This window comes from Neolamprologus brichardi, chromosome 9 (genome assembly GCF_056152115.1).
Source record: "Neolamprologus brichardi isolate AB-2024 chromosome 9, ASM5615211v1, whole genome shotgun sequence".
Taxonomy (NCBI): Eukaryota; Metazoa; Chordata; class Actinopteri; order Cichliformes; family Cichlidae; genus Neolamprologus; species Neolamprologus brichardi.
In genome coordinates this window covers 15,435,700-15,456,072 of record NC_142112.1, presented here as the reverse complement: position 1 = coordinate 15,456,072, position 20,373 = coordinate 15,435,700, and positions in this window count along the sequence as shown.

The window sequence follows — 20,373 nt, the reverse complement described above, 5'->3', positions numbered from 1 at the left end:
ACGATGGTCCAATCATCCCTATTTTCAGTTCATAACCCGTCTCACCCCTAACCGGGATGGGGAGGGCAGATGTAGCCAACAGAACACAGCTACTCTTTGCCTCCAGCACTGACCTCCTCCGATGACAACCATATGCTCCTATATTAAATATGTATGGGTGTGGGAAGAAATACATTTCAGTATGGTCCACCATATAAATGAGTCAGAGCAGTGAAGCCTCATGCTCCCATATGATCTCATGTAAGAGCTGAACGTACTGACACATTTAGCCCACAGACTTTCTATGTATCCCCTATACTATGAAAAATGTATACTTGGCATTCCTTTTCTATTTAATTTATCTGTTTTTCATTACAAACAAGCTTTTGATAAGTGGTCTGTAACATTATGATACCTGCTAGCAGGATTTTCTTTTTTCAGTGAGATACTCTCCTCCTGTAAAACAGAATGGGAGAGAAAATGGGCCAAAAAATTGTCAGATGATTACATTTTTTTAGGTCATCGTAGGACTATCTTTCATAGTGAGTAGGGAACATAGTTTAAAAACAAAGAACCAAAAGTCAAGACATGGTTGAGATATGTAAGCGCAAGTGTCTGCCATCTGCAGAGCCACAAATCATTTCCTCATGATGAAAACTAAACTGTTTATGTAGTAGTGGAGACGTAAAGTGGCCGAATACACAGATTTCCACCCACATGACAACTCAAGAGGTGCTACTACACATATCTCACTGTTATCAATATAAGGTGATACAGTATCTGTACTGCAGATGAATACATTAAACTTCAATGGCCAACCCAGTGATGCTGCTCAACCAAGCATTTGACTATCAGTTTCAGTTACTCTAGTCTACTGTTGGCAAATATCAGCACACAACCACGAACAATTTAGTTAACGTTAAGCTGTTTTGACCTGTGTGTTATTTTGGAGAGTGCAAACACAGACCGTGCACAAACACTGGATCTTGCAACAGTGGCACCACCTTCTAGTCTTCAACTTTAGCATTTTAATTGCTCTACGATGGAAGATATCGTGGTGGACCACCAGGTGGCTCCACTCACATCCAGTGTAAGCAGATGTGAGAGGGCGAGGTTTTGGGGCTTTGAACGCTCAGCTGTGTGAAGCCGTGAGTAAAGTTGGAATAAAATATTGGGATCTCTCGTGTCATCTTTACATACCTCCACAACATCATATTTTGAGTGGAGTGTCAAGTTATCAGCTAAAGCTAGGAAACTATTTCCACCAATCAATCATTGGGTTGTTATGGAAAGGGATACTATCCAGAGAGGCTAATGATATTTTTTTATACCATGCTGTTAAGTTAGTTTTTAACATGGGAGTCTACAGGGGCTGATCTTCTTGATTATAGGTTGACGGTTTATTCCTGTTTCAATGTCACTTTTATTTTGCAGCCTGTACTTTTGGTCATGTCATATCTAAGTTCCTGTCTAGTAGAACAGAATAGAATAGAATAGAATTCAACTTTATTGTCATTGCACATGTCACAAGTGCAAGGCAACGAAATGCAGTTTGCATCCATCCAGAAGTGCTTTACCCTTGATGTAGATATATTACAAAATATATATTAGCAATAATATAGATATATTACAGAAATAGGTCTGTTATAAGTATGAGGGTACAAAATATGGGTCTATTATGGGTATGTTACAATGTACACGGTATGAAGGTATGTTATGAATATGCTATAACTATAAGTATGTACAGGCTGTAGTGGGTATACAAGCTATGTACAGGCTATGAATAGGATATAAATATGAAAACTACAAAGAAATATGAACTATGCAAGTTATAAACAGTTGTAGAATTATAATTATCGTATTGTACAGAATGATTACAGCATTAGTAGTTTTAAGGTGAACCTTTGATAGGATGATTTATTCGAGAATGTGATTTTGTATATTTGTTTTCTTCCTTTTAGCTTCTCTCTCTTTTTTGGTGATTGCTGCTCACTTCCTGTTTTACTTTTTCAGCCTTTTCTCTCCCATGGCCTGTGTCTTGTATTTACTTTTACTGCCAAGTCCCATGTTACCCCTCTCTTTCCACTTTCCTTGACTTTCCTTCTCTGTGTGGTGTACAGGTGTGCGATGCAACCTTAAAATCACATCATGATATTTGAAGGAAATTGGCAATAATGATAGGTATGCCTGTATTAAAATATACTAACAACATTTTATCAGTGTTTGCAGCTTGCAGACAACAGCACTTCTTAGTGCCAAATTTTACATCCTTCTTGTCCAATCAGCTGCTGCCACTCATAACAGACTACTTCATTTGAAGTTTGAATCTTCTGAAACAAGATGCTGTAGTGTGATAGCAGTGCGACAGCATGTAAGCACAAAAGTAGCCCAGGTAGTATTTTCCCTGGATATTTTAAGTAAAAGTACAAGATAACTTCTTAACAACTTCATTTAACAAAATATAATAAATGATTAATAAATAAATAAATAATAAAATAACTTCTTGCATGGCGACCTAGCATTGTTTTACTCAACAGTGTGTTTTTTTCCTCAAGTGGTAAAACAAGTTTGTTGTTTCCACCTTTAGGATGAACAATTTTGCATATTTTAGTAAGTCTTATACTTTGTTGGATGTTGTTAAAATAACTCCCTTTTTGCAAAATCTACATCGGGTGCTGGTATGTGGCTCTTGCTCTCAGACATGCCAGGGCTTGTCTCTTTGTTGTGTACATGGTGTTACTATAGATAGCAAGATAAGGCACTTTTTATTATCACATAAAAATGACACCCCAGTATTCTCACAGCGATATGATATGGCACAGATTTAGCATGGTGTCAGTCTTCCGTCTGTTCCTTTCGTTACATGTCTGTATGTTCACTGTTGTCTTGTCTTTTTTCAAGCCCAGACAATGGTTCATATATTACAAGCTGAATGAATCACGCCAGCCTCAAGTGGCTACGAGAGGAACTGCAGTTATTTTTTCTTGTAATGTTCATCCCATCTGAATGGAGCTTTAGTCTTGTATTTGTAACAGACCCAGAGTGTGAACTATGAAGTGCATCAGATTCATTTGTACACACTGCATCTTTTTACCCATCCATGCTGCTCAGTAAAGAGTGGACCATCACACTCCGGCCAGTGGCTGTGTTTTTGTTTTTCCCCTGCCTCTGTTGGCTGCAGATGGAATTATATTAAATTATATTTGGGTAATTTTATTTTTTTGAGATGTGGAGATGCCTGTTCATTGGAACTGAGTGGTCAGTGATGGATTACAAAGGGTTAACACCCTTTACTCCATCTATTCTCTGGTGCTCTGTGGTGTCACGCTGCTATGATGCACCTTTGATGTCTCAGGTTTCCATCATTTTCAGATCCAGTATCAGGTTATTAACAGGCACATCAGAGGTGTCATCATCCAATAGAAGTTCACTCCATGATATCACTCCGTGAGTACACCTCTCTGAGGACAATATGGATCCATACAGGGTGTACTCACAGTAATATGATATCGCAGTGGGGAGAGCAGTTACCGTAAAATACGTGTATTGAAGGGGGAAGCCTTAAATGTCAAACACCTCCTGCAATGTTTGTTTACAGAGCATAGGGGCAGCAAATCACAAGATATTACTTTATTAGAAGCACTATAAGTCAACAAATAATCTGGAGAACACCTGAGAGCTTCATCAGTGGACTGTCATTTAAACCTCCTACATTTCTGGCACATTTGCGAATGACAAGCAGCTATTTTAAGAGCTAAAAAAAGAGCTTAAAAGAAAACAAAACAAGAACAAAAAGGCAACAAATAGTAAGAAAAATGAGAATGAATGGGGAAGGAATGAGAATGGAGGGATACGTGCACTGGTCATTGTCCTGCATGTTCCATTTTCCAACTCTAAAATACTTTAAACGTATTTTTTCGTTGATACATAGACACGGTGACGTCAGCATGAGCCGCTCAGAGACAGGTGTGAAACTGTTGGCAAGTAAAGAATAGCAGGACACATGAAAACAGAAACTGTGGGAGGAGATTGCATAACAACAGTGCACCAATTCTAATGGCTCTGAAACATTTGCATCATACAATCAATTTAAACATTTAGAGAGAAGTTAATGAATCCAAAATCTGAATTCTTTCTTATATAAACAGGCACACTCTGTATAAGTCATGGGTCTGTTTGTGAGAGACAGAGGACACTGGAGAGGTGAAGCAAGTCATTCTGAGGCCCATTAAAGTGGCATTACAAGGGCTTTGACCTTTAAGCGCTTCATCCTCGACAAAATACCAAAACACTTACGTTAACCGCTGTGGCACCAAGACGACGCTGCCTTCCATTTACCTTAATAAATGCATTAAATCTGCAATCACAGTGGCTTCACACATCAGTGCACGTAATACACACACTACACAAACAAGTGCATGTGTAGACTGTATATGCATTCATGTATCCTCCGTATATGCCTTTGTTTAATGCCACACTCTTAGTGTTTAGTCTGTTAACTGAATTGTTCTGTTCGGTGTTCGATTATTTTCTGATAAATTCATAGCTATTTTTGTACCTTATAGCAACCACTCAGATCAATTTCTGACAAACGCAAATGTGCAAAAAGCTTTCAACAATGTGTGTGCTAGCGTTTTGTTAAACTTTGGGGTTTCCTGTTATAATGGCAATGCGCTACTTATACATGATTGCAAAATATCACTAATGTATTTTACCCTTCTAAATGTAATCTTGGTTCTCTGATTAAATAAAAAACATATTTATGTTTGTTTTTATGATATTTATATGATATTATGCCAGAACCCAATGTGAAGATACCTAAAATTAGGTCTCTGTTTAGCTTTTGCACCACGCAAAAGTTCTGAGCCACTCCATGAGCCAGACTTTCTTGTTATGTTTTTTTAAAGTAGTCTTGAACAAGAGATCTTCAGACTTCTCTGGAGGTCTTTTAAAGTTCTTCTTTGGGCATTGGCTGCTTTTTCACTCATTTGCCACCAAGTCCTTTGTACCTATGAGTGTTGTGTCTACACATGAAAGACAACTTTGACAAACAAAGTGATGTTAAGAAGAACGTCTTTCAGCTGAGGCTCCTCAGTAAGGTGAACACCTACCTCCCAACCACATGACTTTGAGAGAGTAATTCACTTTGATTACTTCTTGTCTAGACTTTTGTAATCTTCTGTATGTTGGCTCTGGTCAGTCTGGTCAGTCATTACTTCGTTGCCTACAAGCTAGCTATTTGCTAAAATGAAAAGTAGTAAATGCTTTAATGTAACACCTGATGTACCCGCTAACAAACCAACAAATCATTCTTTTAGGCCATAAAGCTGAAACTAATTACACTGAACAACATTTCACTTAAAAAAAAGTTAAAGTTATGTTAAAAAATATTGGTGTATAGAAATGGTTGAATCTTATTTATGGTTTAAAAAAATGCCTCCAGATCTAAACTAATAACACTGATTCTTCCTCCATACATGAACCAGATGCCATACACCAACATAACGAGTCACTACTCTATGGTTTATCAAATTAGCCGATGATGTAAAATAGCAGCACTTAAGGAATTATGTGCAGTACAAAGCAAAAACATAATAACATATTAAGAGAAAGCAAGATGTCTCCCTTATTTAAGAAAAACAACAACAAATTCTTCCATTTTCCTGAGAGTCCAAGTAAAGCTTCTGTTGTTGTCTTAGTTCACAGGATGTGATATTTGATGCAATCAGTGGTGATTATGTGCTGAGTCACCACAACAGGAGCTCAGAAAGAAGCCTATGAGTCATGGGCTGAAAAAGGTCAACTGAAATGGACATTTAGCAACGAGAAGGCAGAGAAGAGAAGAGAAGAGTCCTGGATCTTCACCATAAAAACTCGTAAAACTTGCTGACATCTCCGGCATGATGTTGCACTCTGATGATGAAATGGCTATACAACTTGAAAAGAGACATAAAGCTACATGCTGGGAACGACGTGTGATAAGTGTTCTGAATTGTTAATTCTGTTAATATCGATTAGATTATCTGGCTATAATCCAGGCTTATCTGCAGAGGATTATGCAGGTTGGGGTATGCATAACCAACTCAGGGGGGCAAATTAAAATAACAATCTTTTCCTAATGAATCATGGAGATGAACATGCAGAGTCATTCACCTTCCTGTAGAGCAGGATGGAAACTTTATAATTTGCTGTTTCCATCGCCCTCGGCAATCAGGTTTCTTATCCGCACTGCTCATTTCTTTTATGGCATTGTTTGTTTGGGGGATGTGTTGATTTTTTGATGATGTTTACTGCAGTTAAGTGGACGCCCAACAGCTCACCACAAACACTGCTGTGTGGGAAAACCCTCTATTTATTTTTTCTTCCTTCGTTTTTTTTGGGGTTTTTTTAACATAAATCCCCGATGGCACTGAGAGCTGCTTTGCGACCCCATGGTCTGTCTGTTATGTTTATCTGCAGCAGCACATCTCTTTGGTTTTTATAGTCTCTGTTTCTCCTTAGGATCTGTTTATGCCTGACTGGGCCCCACACCTTTAAAATGATGAAGGGGAGTGCATAGCGTTTAGGATGGCAATCTTTTATTTGTATGAGGTTTTTATGGTTATTGTTTCCATTTGTTATTGGTTCGCAGCAGCTGGATACAGATGTGTGAGGAGAATTAGAAGGAGAGTAACAAGTTCAGTCCAACTGATTTGTTGGCTCTACTACAGTGACTGACATTAGGCGTCTGTTCCAAACTGCTGCAAAAGTGAGACAACCTCATTCAAAAGCCCGCTGGCATTTCTAGTAACTCAGAACCTTGTGTACCTTCACTCAAAACAGTGTAGCGTGGTTTAATCCTTTAGTTAGATCGGAACTGTTACAGGTTAAATATTAGCTATAAATCAGTCAAGTAATCACTGCTAGTTCAGACTGTAGTTTTTGAGAACCAAATGGACCAAATTACATGTGACCAAATACAGTAATGATGACATAAGTGGGCTTGGTGCTTCCTGCTTATGAATATGCAGAATCTGCAGACATGGAATAAGATGTTTTGTAATGGGAGCTTTTGGGTTTCCCTTCGTAATCCTATGGCTCTTTCTTTGTCTTGTGTTTTTTGAATGAAGCAGCAGCTTGTGACTATTTCTTAATCACCTTTATCATTGTGAAACGGCTACTTTATGTTCTGTAAACTGTCTCTTTCTCCAAGTCTTCTCATGGTTTTTCTTCATATTATACTCTTCACCTGATCACACTGGCAGTTTGACACCTCAGAGAGGAGCTACGGGTTTGAAGCTGGAGGTAAGTGGAGAATAAGATAAGGAAATAGAAACTATGTTTTTCAGCTATCATCATGAGGGATATGAGGTCGTGGGTCGGTATGATGGACAAGCTTGGTGAGCTGATTAAAACCCAGAGTTCAGAATGTGTTTCACAGACACATTTCCACACTGGTGCTTCCTGGACCACAGTGTGAATGTACCTGACTTGGGGAGTTTTTAGGATGAAGACATGAGGAGGGACTGCATTAGTTGTGACTCAAAAGTAGAGTTGCTGACATGTTACAGAGAAGAAGAGTTTTTGTGGCTTGAACAATGAACTGATAGCTGCAGGAATACATGCATATTGGTTGCTGAAGAAATTCATCATCGTTGTGTTTGAATGGTTGCATTTGTGAATTCAGTTTGCATTCAGGTTTGAAGCAATGCACCTTTTGAATTCCTCCATCCAGCTGCACTGCCACAAGGACAGAAACAGGAACTCCTTCCTGTCTCACACCACAGTGCTTACATCTACACGTCGAAGTTTTACTTTTATATTTTCATTAGTTCAGTTCATTTTTTGTGCATGTTTTTTTTTTTAACTTTCTGAGTAATCTTGTTGTTTGATAATGTATGTATTTATTTTTGAGCTAGTTTGATTTCATGTTTTGGTCCTGATGTAGGTGGGATACATAAACAAAATATATTTAGCTTATCTTGCTTTTATTAGGTAATCACTTTAGCACAGATTGGTGGCCTGCAGGGAAAGAGCTCTCTGGAGAGGAGAAGAAGCTACACTGATAGATTTTATCTGATGATGATTTGCTTTCAAGAAAAATTACATTTGCAAGCAAAGACCAATATGCAGAAGATTTCTCTTAATATGCATTATTAATATGAGCAGAAATCTAAATGTCTTCTCTGTAGCAGTGGACCTTCCCTAGGTCCAGGCCACATCAACTACCCAGTGAGTGTTCCTTTTTAAAAAAGCATGTCACCTTTACCAGAAGCACTGGTACAGACTTTGTACAGGTACCTGGTGGACTGGCTAATGCTTAATAAAATTAAAAATTAAAAACTTGACCTGAATAAAAAGGGTCTGAGTAAAAATGCATTTTGAATGTTCTTTGGTTTAAAAAGAAAAAAGGAAAAACTATTTTTCTCAAGGATGCTGAGAACTAGTCATGGATTGTTTCCAATTTAATTTTTTTTTTAAATTCTCTAATCTACCACTTGTCACTAAAAACAGAACATGATTCACCTCCTCTGCCTTTATTGACCAGCCTCCTATGATATTTTTAACACTAAAAACTTTGGAGTTTCCTAACTTGCTCGCTGTGATATATCTTTGCTGAATGCTGTCACGATAAAGTCATTTGTGCTACACGAGATTTTCTTCCACCTCTACCCCCATGCACTCTGAATTTCTGTGAAGTTACATATCCAATCAATTGTAAGTGAATTTAAAATTTTGGCCAGTCAAATATCAGCAACATGACACTTCTCCTCTTCTGCTCTGCACTGACATAAAGTCAGAGAGAGTGAGGTGAATTTAATCAAATGATTCCCTGTAAATGAAACCTCTCATTACACCCACTCAGTCGGAGAAATGTGGAGCATTGATATGGGCAGCAGTTGGTTGCCACACTCAAGTGCTGTTATAATTAAATTCACCTTAAATGCATTTTACCATCAGCTGTTGACATGGTGTCCACATTCTCCACTATCTTCCCTCAAGACACATCCACTAATGGTCACACCCCAGCAACTGCGTGTTAAATGACTGGACATAATAATAATCTTTATTGCTTACTGGATAACAGCCAAGAGTTATACTGACGTTTAAGACACTTAAAGTGGAGACAGCGTGCTTCATGATTGGGGCTTCACACAGTCCTTGTTAGAAACAGTCTGGTTTCGCAGTGACTTTCTGCTAGTGACTGTTGCTTTCCTGTTTATTCTTCCTTTTGAGGACATCCTGCAAAATGAGTTATTGTGGTTCTGCTGTGTGTGGGCTGTCTGCTGAATAAACTAACACCTCTCTTTATGAAGACACTTCGTCATGCTGGCCTACTCAGAGACAAGTTTGTATGAGTACACCCGAGAGAATATTAAGGAGTGCTATACATGTTAACACCCCACCTCCCCCTCCCACTCTCCCTGCAAGCCTTGGATTCCTTAACCCAGTTCTTCGTTCCAGTTTGCGTGTGAAAAAACGCACTAAAGTGCTGTACAAATACAGGCCATTTACCATTTTACTTATGTGTTCAGTCAGAAAATGTGACCGCTGAAGCTGTAAGTGATCTAGCAGCTGATTCACTGTGTACATGTGCGTGTGATTGTTTTTGTTCATGCCACCATCTCCAAGCCATACATCATAGCAGGTCTCACTACCATCTTTTAAACCTTCCCTTTTACTCCCCCTGACACTCACCTCCATCTGCTCCACCCTGCCTGCACTGTGCACTCTCCGTTGCTTGGGATTGACCATAGATACTTAAAATTATCTACCTTCACTAACTCTACTCGTTGCAGGTTTTCTCCCACTTATTCACACACACTTTCTGTCTTGTCTCCACTGACTTTCATTCTTCTTCTCTCCAGAGCATACCTCAAATCACAGTGTTGTCTGCAAACACCAAAATCCATGGAGACTCCTGCTTGACCTCATCTGTTAGCCTGTCCGTCACCACTGCTAATAAGAAGGGCTCAGAGCCAGTTCTTCGAGTAGTCCCACCTCCACTTTGAACCCATTTGTCACTCCTACCGCACACCTCACCACTGTCTCACTGTCCTCATACGTTTTCTGCATCACATGCTTCTGTCACTACTGACTACCTCATGCAGTACCCCATGTTGAACTGCATAAGCAGGGTCTCTTGCAGCATGCCATTGCTGCTGAGGTGGGACACAGTAAGACAGTCATTTGGAATTTCTTAAATGATCTTGAGGGTAATGGAACCACAAAGTGAAGTGGAAAATCCAAAATAACTTCACCAGCACTGAGCCAGAGAATCCAACTGGCTGTCCGTCAAGGCACTGGACGAGCACCTTGACCCAAATTAAAGCCATTACTGGTGCCAACTGCAGCCCCATAACCATTAGACAGCATCTGAGACCGAAGGGCTTCAAAATCAAAGAACATCTTCATAGACTTCGTCTCCTTGAACGCTAACAGAACTGACTGTTTGGACTTTGCAAAAGAGCACCAAACATGGGACTGGGATTGAAAGGTAGAAGAAAGTTTTATTCTCTGATGAAAAAAAAATGTAACCTTGATGGTCCTGATGGTTTCCAACGTTACTGGCATGACAAGCAGATCCCACCTGAGATGTTTTCTACACGCCACAGTGGTGGGGGATCCATTATGGTCTGGGGTGCTTTTTCCTTTAGTGGAACAGTGGAGCTTCAGGAGGTGCAGGAGCGTCAAACGGTTGCTGGCAATTTCCAGATGTTGCAGAGAGCATCCTCATGACTGAGGGTCCTCATCTGTGTGGTCACGACTGGGTTTTTCAATAGGACAACGCTACAGTACACAGTGCCCACAGGACGAGGGACTTCTTCCAGGAGAATAACATCACTCTTTTGGACCATCATGCATGTTCCCATGATCTAAATCTTGGAAAAATGTTCCCTCTCACCTCATGGAAATGCTTGCATCAAGCATGCCGCAATGAATTTTTGAAGTGATCAACAATAACGGTGGAGCTACTCATTACTGAGTTCATGTTTGAAACTTTGATTTCTGTTTTGTAGGGGTTATGGCTTTTTTGGATGTGTGGTCCTAAACTTTTGATCAGCTGTAAAACAGCCTGTTTCAGTTTAAGTGTTGTTTTCAATAAATTGCATGCTCAAAAAAATGTTTTGCCTCACTCCCATTTATTCTTGTTGCATGTTGAAGCTCTACTTGGATCCTTGTTAAGATCCGACCATGCAAAATATGATTTCTTTGCCATTTTTCAAGTGGTCTTAAACTTGGGACTGTCTTTAATTCTTGGCTCTACCTTCACTCACTTTCTCTTTTTGGTTTCCAAAGCCATCCTACACATTACCATACCAGAATGCCTAGCTGCACCACCTTGTAGTCTGCTACCTCTTTCACATTTTACTTTGTGCTTAATGGCAATCTAATACTGTTTATTTTTTTCTAGCAGGACAGTTCAGCTCATATTGCTCTTACATCAGAGATCGAAGGTCAAAATCTTTGAGTATCCAAGCTCTCAAATCCATCGGAGTGTCCCGAAAACTTATCTTTCTGCAACAAACAGCAAAGCAGAAGTTGAGTGGATGGCTGAGACCGCACATTAACTCTCCAAACAAGAGAAATGAAGAATGCAGCAATTCTGCAGCTGAGGGATTATACCCTAATGTCCAAAGTCAGGCCAAGGTTTCTATGGACTTTAATCCCTGTCTGATGTGAAATCTGTTTATGTGGAGACACTTTCTTTTTCACAACTTTTCCCAATTCCCTCAGAGCTGCTGTTGATGCCGTTCTGGAGGGAGTGGACTTAAATCTCATCAGGACTTTTGGGGGAGATTATGGGTAACACTTGGGGTTTGAAGCCTGATCCCTGAACAGCCTGCAGCGTGAATGCGAGCGTATCCACAATCTGTGTCATTAGGACAAACACAATCAAGCGTCTGGCCTGAATTCCCCCCAGCCTATGAGCAAAAGGCAGAAACATATTTAGCCTCCTGGCAGCCTTTACTTAAGGAAATCTTAGGTTTTACTTGACCTTATTCAGCAGTGCAGTGATAAAAGAGAGAGATAAAAGATCCTTTTCTCATATGTAGTGTGATTTATTACTTTTAAGCTATTATAAGCTCAATTTCTAATATGATGATGAAGAGTTGATCAGTGAGCATAAAGAAACATAAATCACAAGAATCGCTGATCTTATAGATCGTTAAAAAATAAGCACGATCAGCTAAAAGATAAGTGTGAGATGAGACATTATTTGAACCCAGTGTACTAAACAAATACATGCATTTGACAACAGTCAGAGAAGCAGTTTTCACATGAAAACAAAGATCTTTAAACCCACAGATGACTCCTACACACAGTCAGAAGTATTTCTATTTTGCCCTCCCTGCATCACTTTCTGCAAACGGACACACACACACACACACACACGCACACACACGCTTGCACATGTGTTTGGTCAGCCCTAGGGAGGCATAAATCAAAGCAGGACTCTAAATGTGCCATGCTAAGTGAGAAGACTAATTTCAATCTTCTCAAAAAGTCTATCCTGCAGCTTTTTCCCCTCCCTCGCTGTATAAAAACATCTTCAGCAAATGAAAAACACAAAAATGGTAAAAAGGAAAGCTAACAGCCCAAAATAGGGCTTTGCTGCTGCCACTCGGAAGAAAAAGACTGACATCCGTTTGCGACGTGAAGACAACTGATGTGTCTTGTAATTGAATTCCTGTCAGATTTGCTTAATGTGCTGGCTGTCAGCTTGTCAAGACGTTGTCATCCGCACATCTTCCAAAACTTTCATTATGCCTGTTAGTGTGCCCACACAATTGTGCCCGCATGGAGAAAGACACAGTTATGCACGCATATGCACACCCACAAAGCGCTTCACGTCTTTTCCTTTCAGCAGCACTTCCAGGCCTAACCATCCGTCTTCTGCTGCGGTGGTCTTTATTCAAAGCAGTGTTTGACGTTTGCTAGTTACAGTGTCATCTAACTTCCCTGTGATTCACTCCAGGACCACAGATGGCTTTGCCTTTTTAGATGCCTTCACAAGTTGCAAAAGCCATACCATCAAGATGTTTAGCTAAGCTCACGCCTTGAAAGGCATGGGGAAGGCTCTTCGGAGATGGCGCGGAAGCTGGGTGGGGGTAGGGAAAGCGACAGGTTATACTTTGTTTACGGCTGATCTCTCAGTAGTGTCAGTGCAAAGGAGTGAATGGACTTACTGCAGTTTATATCTGCAGGCGCTGGCGCTTTGATGTACGCCAAGCTGGAAACAAAGGTGGATTAAAAGGGAAAGCCTAAAGAAAATATCAAAAAGTCACACAAATTGATATTTCGGGAATGGAGAATGGAATTTTATCATTTCTTTCATGTGCACTGTGATTTTGGTAAATTGGCCCACCATAGTGATCATTTGTCTTTTTGTCTTTCCTCCAAAAAGCCTGCTTTCACCTCTGCCAGGGATTATTGACACATGAATGAAAAGCATGTATAAATTAGCAATGCAGTGTGCCACTTCAGGTGTTGGGATGCAAGAAAAAAATGGAACTTTATGAGAGCCTTTTGTGGAGACGCACAATAGCTCCAAACGTGATCACACACTCACGTTGTTAGCAAACTGGGCATGGGTAGCAGGCAAAGAGAATAATGAGAGGCCTGATGTAGCACTGCAGACTCTCTGGCCACAGACTGATGGGCCAGGGAACTCATTGCATTAGGGAGAGAAGGGGATGAGGAGTAGAGCACTACACAGTGTAGCAGTCACCACACATACACGCACATCACTAGAAAAGCATCCCACAAACACAAATTACCTGCCAGCATCAATACCAGCCTCTGTATGTCACGTTTATGTGAAAGGTTAAACAGAAACAAATGGCTGATTTGGTGCGGCGCTGGAGCTTGGCGGGGGACAGACTCTATTTCTCCGAGGGGATCCCAGGACAGAGGTGACCAGAGGCTGAGGGAGGGGGGGTCACGATCCACTGTGAGGGCTTAAGTGCTGATTTAAGAGCCACATTGTAGAAAAATGCAGAGCTGTGGCTTGGATGCAGATGAACTGAGCAATATAGTTTGGTTTCTAGATCCAGTTTACTGTGACACCACTGTCTCGCCTTCACTCAGAGTTTGAGGTGAAGGGTCTCAGTTAACCTCAACTCTGATGACTCGCAAATCTGCCAGTAGTTTTACTGACTTTTCACACCCTCACAGCAGCGATGCATTCCTCTTAAACGAGGAGCAGTTTGACACTGCAGGCTTGAGGTAAAACAACGATAAACAGGGAGTCTGTGTACTGTAAGATAAACTGTATAAATAAACACTTCCTGTGAGGAGTGTAAGAGAGTATTTAATTTGTGGTTTATAAGCTTCTGTTTTTATACACCTTAAACTGGAACGGCAATGGTGAACACATCCATGCAAAACACCCGCACGATTTCTCCCACTGCTCGTTCCCTGCCTCTTCATCAAGTTTCATGAAACTTGCAGACAAACGCGATATTTTCACCTTAAAATGGCAGATTTTATTCAGACAGAGTCAGCCCAACGAGTGATTCGAGCATGCTAGTCGCTATAACATGGGTGTGAAACTGTTTGATCCGTGCCTGTGGCAGTGTGACTGCATATCATGGGTGACCTACATTCCCTTTGAGCACCTTTTAATTAGCAAACTATGAAATGCATTCACCGCTTCGCTGACATCTTATTAACAAATCAGTTGCTCAAGTTTTAATCTTTTAGATTATTTGTAAACTAAAGCCGGGAGTGTGGGAGGCAAACATGTTTTTTCATCACATGCTGTCACAAGTGAGGAGACTTGCCAAGAGTTCTTGCAAGTTAGATATACAACCACTGGTAAGCATCTACAGGGAAGCTCCACTGATGTCGAGGTCTTACAGTAGGAATGAACGCAGCAGCACAGAAATGGAAATGAATCCCTGGGAGGCTCCGAGAGCGTGAGTGGGCACTACTGCTGGATCAGTTGTACTTTATCCCTCTCAGACACTGAGCCTCACCCACCTACTGCTCCTACTGAAACAGCTACTACTACTGATGCTAAAGCGACTCATGTTGCTGGTAATACCCTGCCAGTGTTGGGAAGGTTACTTTTAAAATGTATTCCATTACAGAATACAGATTACATGCCCCGAAATGTATTCTGTAACGTATTCCGTTACGTTACTCAATGAGAGTAACGTATTCTGAATACTTTGGATTACTTAATATATTATCATGCTGTTTACAACTACATGAATGTACTATTGCTGTGATTTATTACTGTTACTGAAGGTCCGCGGCTCCGAACCGTAGTAAAGGGACCTCTGGCTAATACTTTGGGTTCTGTGTCGGGCTCGTAGCCGAAAACTAGCTTTACTTTGTTGTCTGGGTCAACTTTGCTAGCGAGAGACAGAGAGAGGCGTTGAAAGGCTGCTCCAACGGAACTTATTGTTTTTGGAGGAAAACACGAACACGGTGTACAGTCGAGTCTTAATAGCTTACTTACAACTGGGCTCGTCAGGCACTCTTCTTGGCTGCAGTGGTTATTATTATATTTACATGCTTCCAGCTCCCGTTTTTGCTCGATGACAGCTCGTACTTTTCCTTTTTCTCCCTCCCTCACTCACAGACACATAACGGGTATGGCAGTCCATTCTCCCTGCAGCACGGACTACACTGCCCATGATGCTACATTCTTTAGAGCTATACCTGTAGCATTCTGCCTGTTAGCTTAGCACAACAACAACAAAAAGGCCTCTCTCATCCAGGAAACACGCAGAGAGAGAGCGTCACCCTGTAACCATGGCAACCGTAACGCTGCCGCCTGGAACAACAGAACAGCTGTCAAACAAAACCCAAACAGTCCTGACCCGCCACAATATGAAACAGGAAAGTACCGCCGTGTAATCCATTTATTTCAACAAAGTAACTGTATTCTAAATACCACCTTTTTAAACGGTAACTGTAACGGAATACAGTTACTCATATTTTGTATTTTAAATACGTAACGGCGGTACATGTATTCCGTTACTCCCCAACACTGTACCCTGCTGACACTAAAAGTACTGCTGCTGATTTTAAATACTGCTATTGCTAATGGTGAAACAATAGTACTGCTGCTGATGGTGTTGGGGGAAAAGACCAATGACAGAACATTTATTACTGAATGTCATTAAATGGGTTTAATAAGAACGAGCAAAACAAGCTAACGCCTTATACGTGGATAAACCGTGCTGAAGGATTTCTTCAACAGAGTTAAGACGGCTGCAAAGAGCCATTATTTTGGTCTATTTTCATAGCATTTTGAGATTTAATGGTGGGTAAACACAGATGTTACGAATCCCATTAATAAGGCTCTGTACCTCATTAGAATAGGACCTTCATTAATATGATTTGTTACATCTGTGTTTATCTACTGTTGTACCTCAAAGTTGCTGCTGTAAGAATGGCTTATTGATTCCTCCCTGATTAATTATTTGGTCTAAAAAGCCCCATAAAAACTCTATGTTCAGCCTTTTGTATGGAAAAGTACTTAATGGTTTGGATTCATTATTTGGTGATCGCTTAATCAGTTAACGACCGTGACCTTTGGAACAAAGTTATGTTGCTGAAACTGAAATAACCTCTGTTAGTACCGCTGAAACCAAAAACCACTGCTGCTGCCTGTGAATCTGCAAGCACTCACTCTACAGCCTCTACTTTTTTACATGTTGTTCTTATGTATAGTACATATTATATAAGCTGTTTCAAATATGTGGACTCTGTGCAAGTACACCCCAGATTCAGCAGCTTGTACAACCACTTTTTGCAGCAATAACTTGAAGTGATTGTTTTCTGGTCGACTTCATCAGCCTCTCGCATTGATGTGGAGGAATTTTGGCCCACTCTTCTTGACGGCATTGCTTGAGCCCTCTTGAAGTCAACCCACAGCATTTCAGTCAGTTCGAGGTCTGGGCCATTGCAGCACTCTGATTCCTTTCTTTTTCAGCTGTTCTGGTGTAGATTTGCTGCTCTGTTTGGGATCACTGTGTTGTTGCATGACCAAGTTTCAGCCGAGTTTTAGCTGTCAGACAGATGGCTTTCCACCGCCGTGCTGGACAGTTGGTAGGAGGTGTTTGTGCTGATATGCTGTGTTTGGTTTCTGCCAAAAGTGTGGCACTAGACATCTCCACTCTGGTCTCATGTGTCCAAAGGATGTAGTTTCAGAAGTTTCATGATTGTTCAGATGCAACTGAATGCTGCATGTTCGTGTTCTTTCTCCAGACAACTCTTCCAAACAAGCCATGCTTATTTTGTCTTTTTCTAACTCTACTGTCATGAACTTTAATGCTCAACATGCTAACTGAGGTCTGTAGAGTCTGACATGTAGCACTGGGCTTTTTTGATGTTTTCTCTGAGTACTGTGTTGCAGGTTGATGTTACAATGAATTTGCCTCCTCCTGCTCCTTGGAAGATTGTGTTGACACACACTCAGATGCTCCCAACCAGCAAAACGCCAAAACTTCTCCTTTTATAGAGGTGGTCACACTTGCTGATGATCTGCTTTTTGAGCTCATTTCATTAGCAGCATCTGGTTGCTACTCTAGAAATGGAAAGGGTTTATTTTTCCTGTGATTGTACAACTCCTCCCCTTCTATATGTTGTACATTTTACAGATAGCCTGCTACTAGATCTACTACTTCTAAAGTTACAAGTATACCAGTAAAACAGCTGCTCCCACTTAAGAGCTATTAGAGTAGTGACTATGCTGCTGACTAATACTGCAGCTACTAATACTGTCATCTGAACTGTAAATGATCTCGTAAATTCATTAAAGTAGGATTACGAGTTGAAGCTGTAATCATGGTTTTAAGTCTACAAATACAACAACCCAGTGGTCTGAAGGCTTTTTGCGCTGAAGGTGATTGATTTCTCACTAAAACTCAGGGAATTACAATAATCAAATCAGCCTCGTACTTAAACTTTGGGCCTCGGCATAAACGGGAACACGGTGGCATTTCCAATGTGCCGGCTCATTCCTTTCCCCCTTTGTATTTCGATTTTTCTTTTCAGCTCAGCCAGATCAGATGTACCAATGCACTGACTCAAAATGTTGTTATTGACGTCTTTGATGAGTTAATTGCACATTTGCATAAAGGTCACAAGCATGAATCACTGAAGTGTATACACTGTAGGGGGTCCACCCCTCCTGCCGTCCTCTACCTACACCACTTCTCCTCAGCCAGCACTGGCTGGGGTTTATTTTCACATATCACGTCATCATGAATGGCAGATTGATCCGTTAATAGACATTGACATTATCCAGTGTAGCAGGCTGCTAAAGTGACGCTGGAGAAAACGGAGCATGCTGACGAGCTCATCAACTGAATTAAATCAGCAGCGTTGATGTAACAAAACAACACCTAGTGCGATGTCATTTACAGTACTGTCAGTGGTAATGTGTTATAATAATATAATATAAAAACTGTGGTCCGTCACTGAGGTCATGATTACCCTGTTATGAAATTAGATTTCACTTCAAATTACAATGTAATAATTTGCCTACAAATACTTAAAGGTAGGCACAAAAGAAAAAGAGGGTAAAAATTCAGATTTTTACAGGAAACAAAGAAATAATTATACTTGCAGTAATTTTAAGTACTAGCTCTGTGCAATTTCATGGTAATTTTGCAGAAAACCAAACAATCTTCCCATCTTACACTGTAAACATGCCTTTTTTTAGGGTCACAGGGTGTAATATGGATTGGATTAACCCTTCATTTTTGCATATTCTTTTTATTTGCTATACAGTGGTCCCTCGTTATTCGCAGTCTCGCTGTTTCGCAGATTCTTTTGTGCAATTTTGCAAGCTTTTGTTTTTGTTTTTTTGTTTGTTTGTTTGTTTTTACAGCGGATTGTGTTCTGCGTCTTGATTGGCTGTAGACCATTGTCAGTCGATGTCGTGTCCGTGTCTCCTGTACAGTACAGAATGTGTTCAGCTTGTCAAATTTACATAAATCTTCGATCGCTAGCAGTGTGACTCTGAAGTGCTGCACTGTATGTTTGTAAGTTTTCTCCCCAGCAAACACAACAACGTCGACTAAACGCTTTGCATCATCAAAGGCGCCTGCAGTAGCACCCAAAAGGCAGAGGAAGATGCTAACCATCACACAAAAAGTTAGACTTCTGGACATGTTAAAGGAAGGTAGCAGCGTATTTTTCGGATTATAAGACGCATTAAGTGAAACAAAACAGCAAGGTAAGTCAAACTTTACTCAACTCATTCTTCTTGCTTCCTCTACTTGCATACCAGTGATTCATTAATGCTGAATTCTCTCACAGCTGCTGTATTCCAATGTTCTGGACCAGAAAACAAGGTTTGATCTTTGGTTTCCTTCTATAATACTGGACTTATTTTTTTTTACGAAGGTTTGAACTTTGAGAGTGTTTAAACAAGAGAGAAAAGTGTGAAAATGTTCATGCCTGTCTGAGAAAAGTGTATAAAGTGTGCAGTGAGGGGTTTAATAGCCCTAAAACATCTATAATAATTGTAAAAAATAAAGTTGGCTACTTCGGATTTCACCTATTGCGGGTTATTTTTAGAACGTAACTCCCGCGATGAACGAGGGACCGCTGTATTTAATATTCATTATGTTGATTTGCATGATGGCTTTTCTATTATCAAATTCAATTCAACTCAACTTCAACGTTTTTTGAAAATGAATGTGACAACGACTGATCTCCATTACCAATTCTCAAGAAAAAATAATACCATCAAAATGTGCAAGCTTATGTGATCCTATAATGATGGAGTCAAGTCAGACTTACTTTTTTCTTCTTTCAGACTCACTGTTCAAAAAAATGAGTGTGGAGGAAACAAGTGTCTCCTTTCTAGTAAAATACCTGAAAGTTAGGCAAACTTAAGCCACTCTGTCACATGACCTGAAAAGCAAAGTGTACTCATAATGTAAGATCGGGAAATATTGATTGTTTTCCCCAAATTACCAAGAAATGACACAGTACTGAAAATTACTGCATTTAAAATTAACAGTGTAAATATTTATTCCTGTAAAAGCCTGACTTGTCAACTTCTTATTTCAGCGTCCCATCATTTATGTATTTCAAATAGTTGGCAGTAGTTTATAGATTATTTCTCTTGGCAACTGTGTTTTTTATAAACTCAACTTAAGTAACAAACTAAATATATCCTCATTTATTGGTTAAAAACAGCTTCTATGAAGGAACACGTGTGAAAATCAACACTTTCAAGTCCTACTTAGCAAACTTACCACCTTCAACAGTGGGAGTTGCATACTTTGCTACAACAGCTGTAGCAAGGTTGAGGTGAATATTCTTAGTATTGAAACAGAGAGTTTTTCGGTCCGTTTTAAGACTATTTATGAGGATGAGCAGACACAAAGCCAGAAAGAGTAAGATATGAAAACAAACAACAAAAAAAGAACCGGCCAT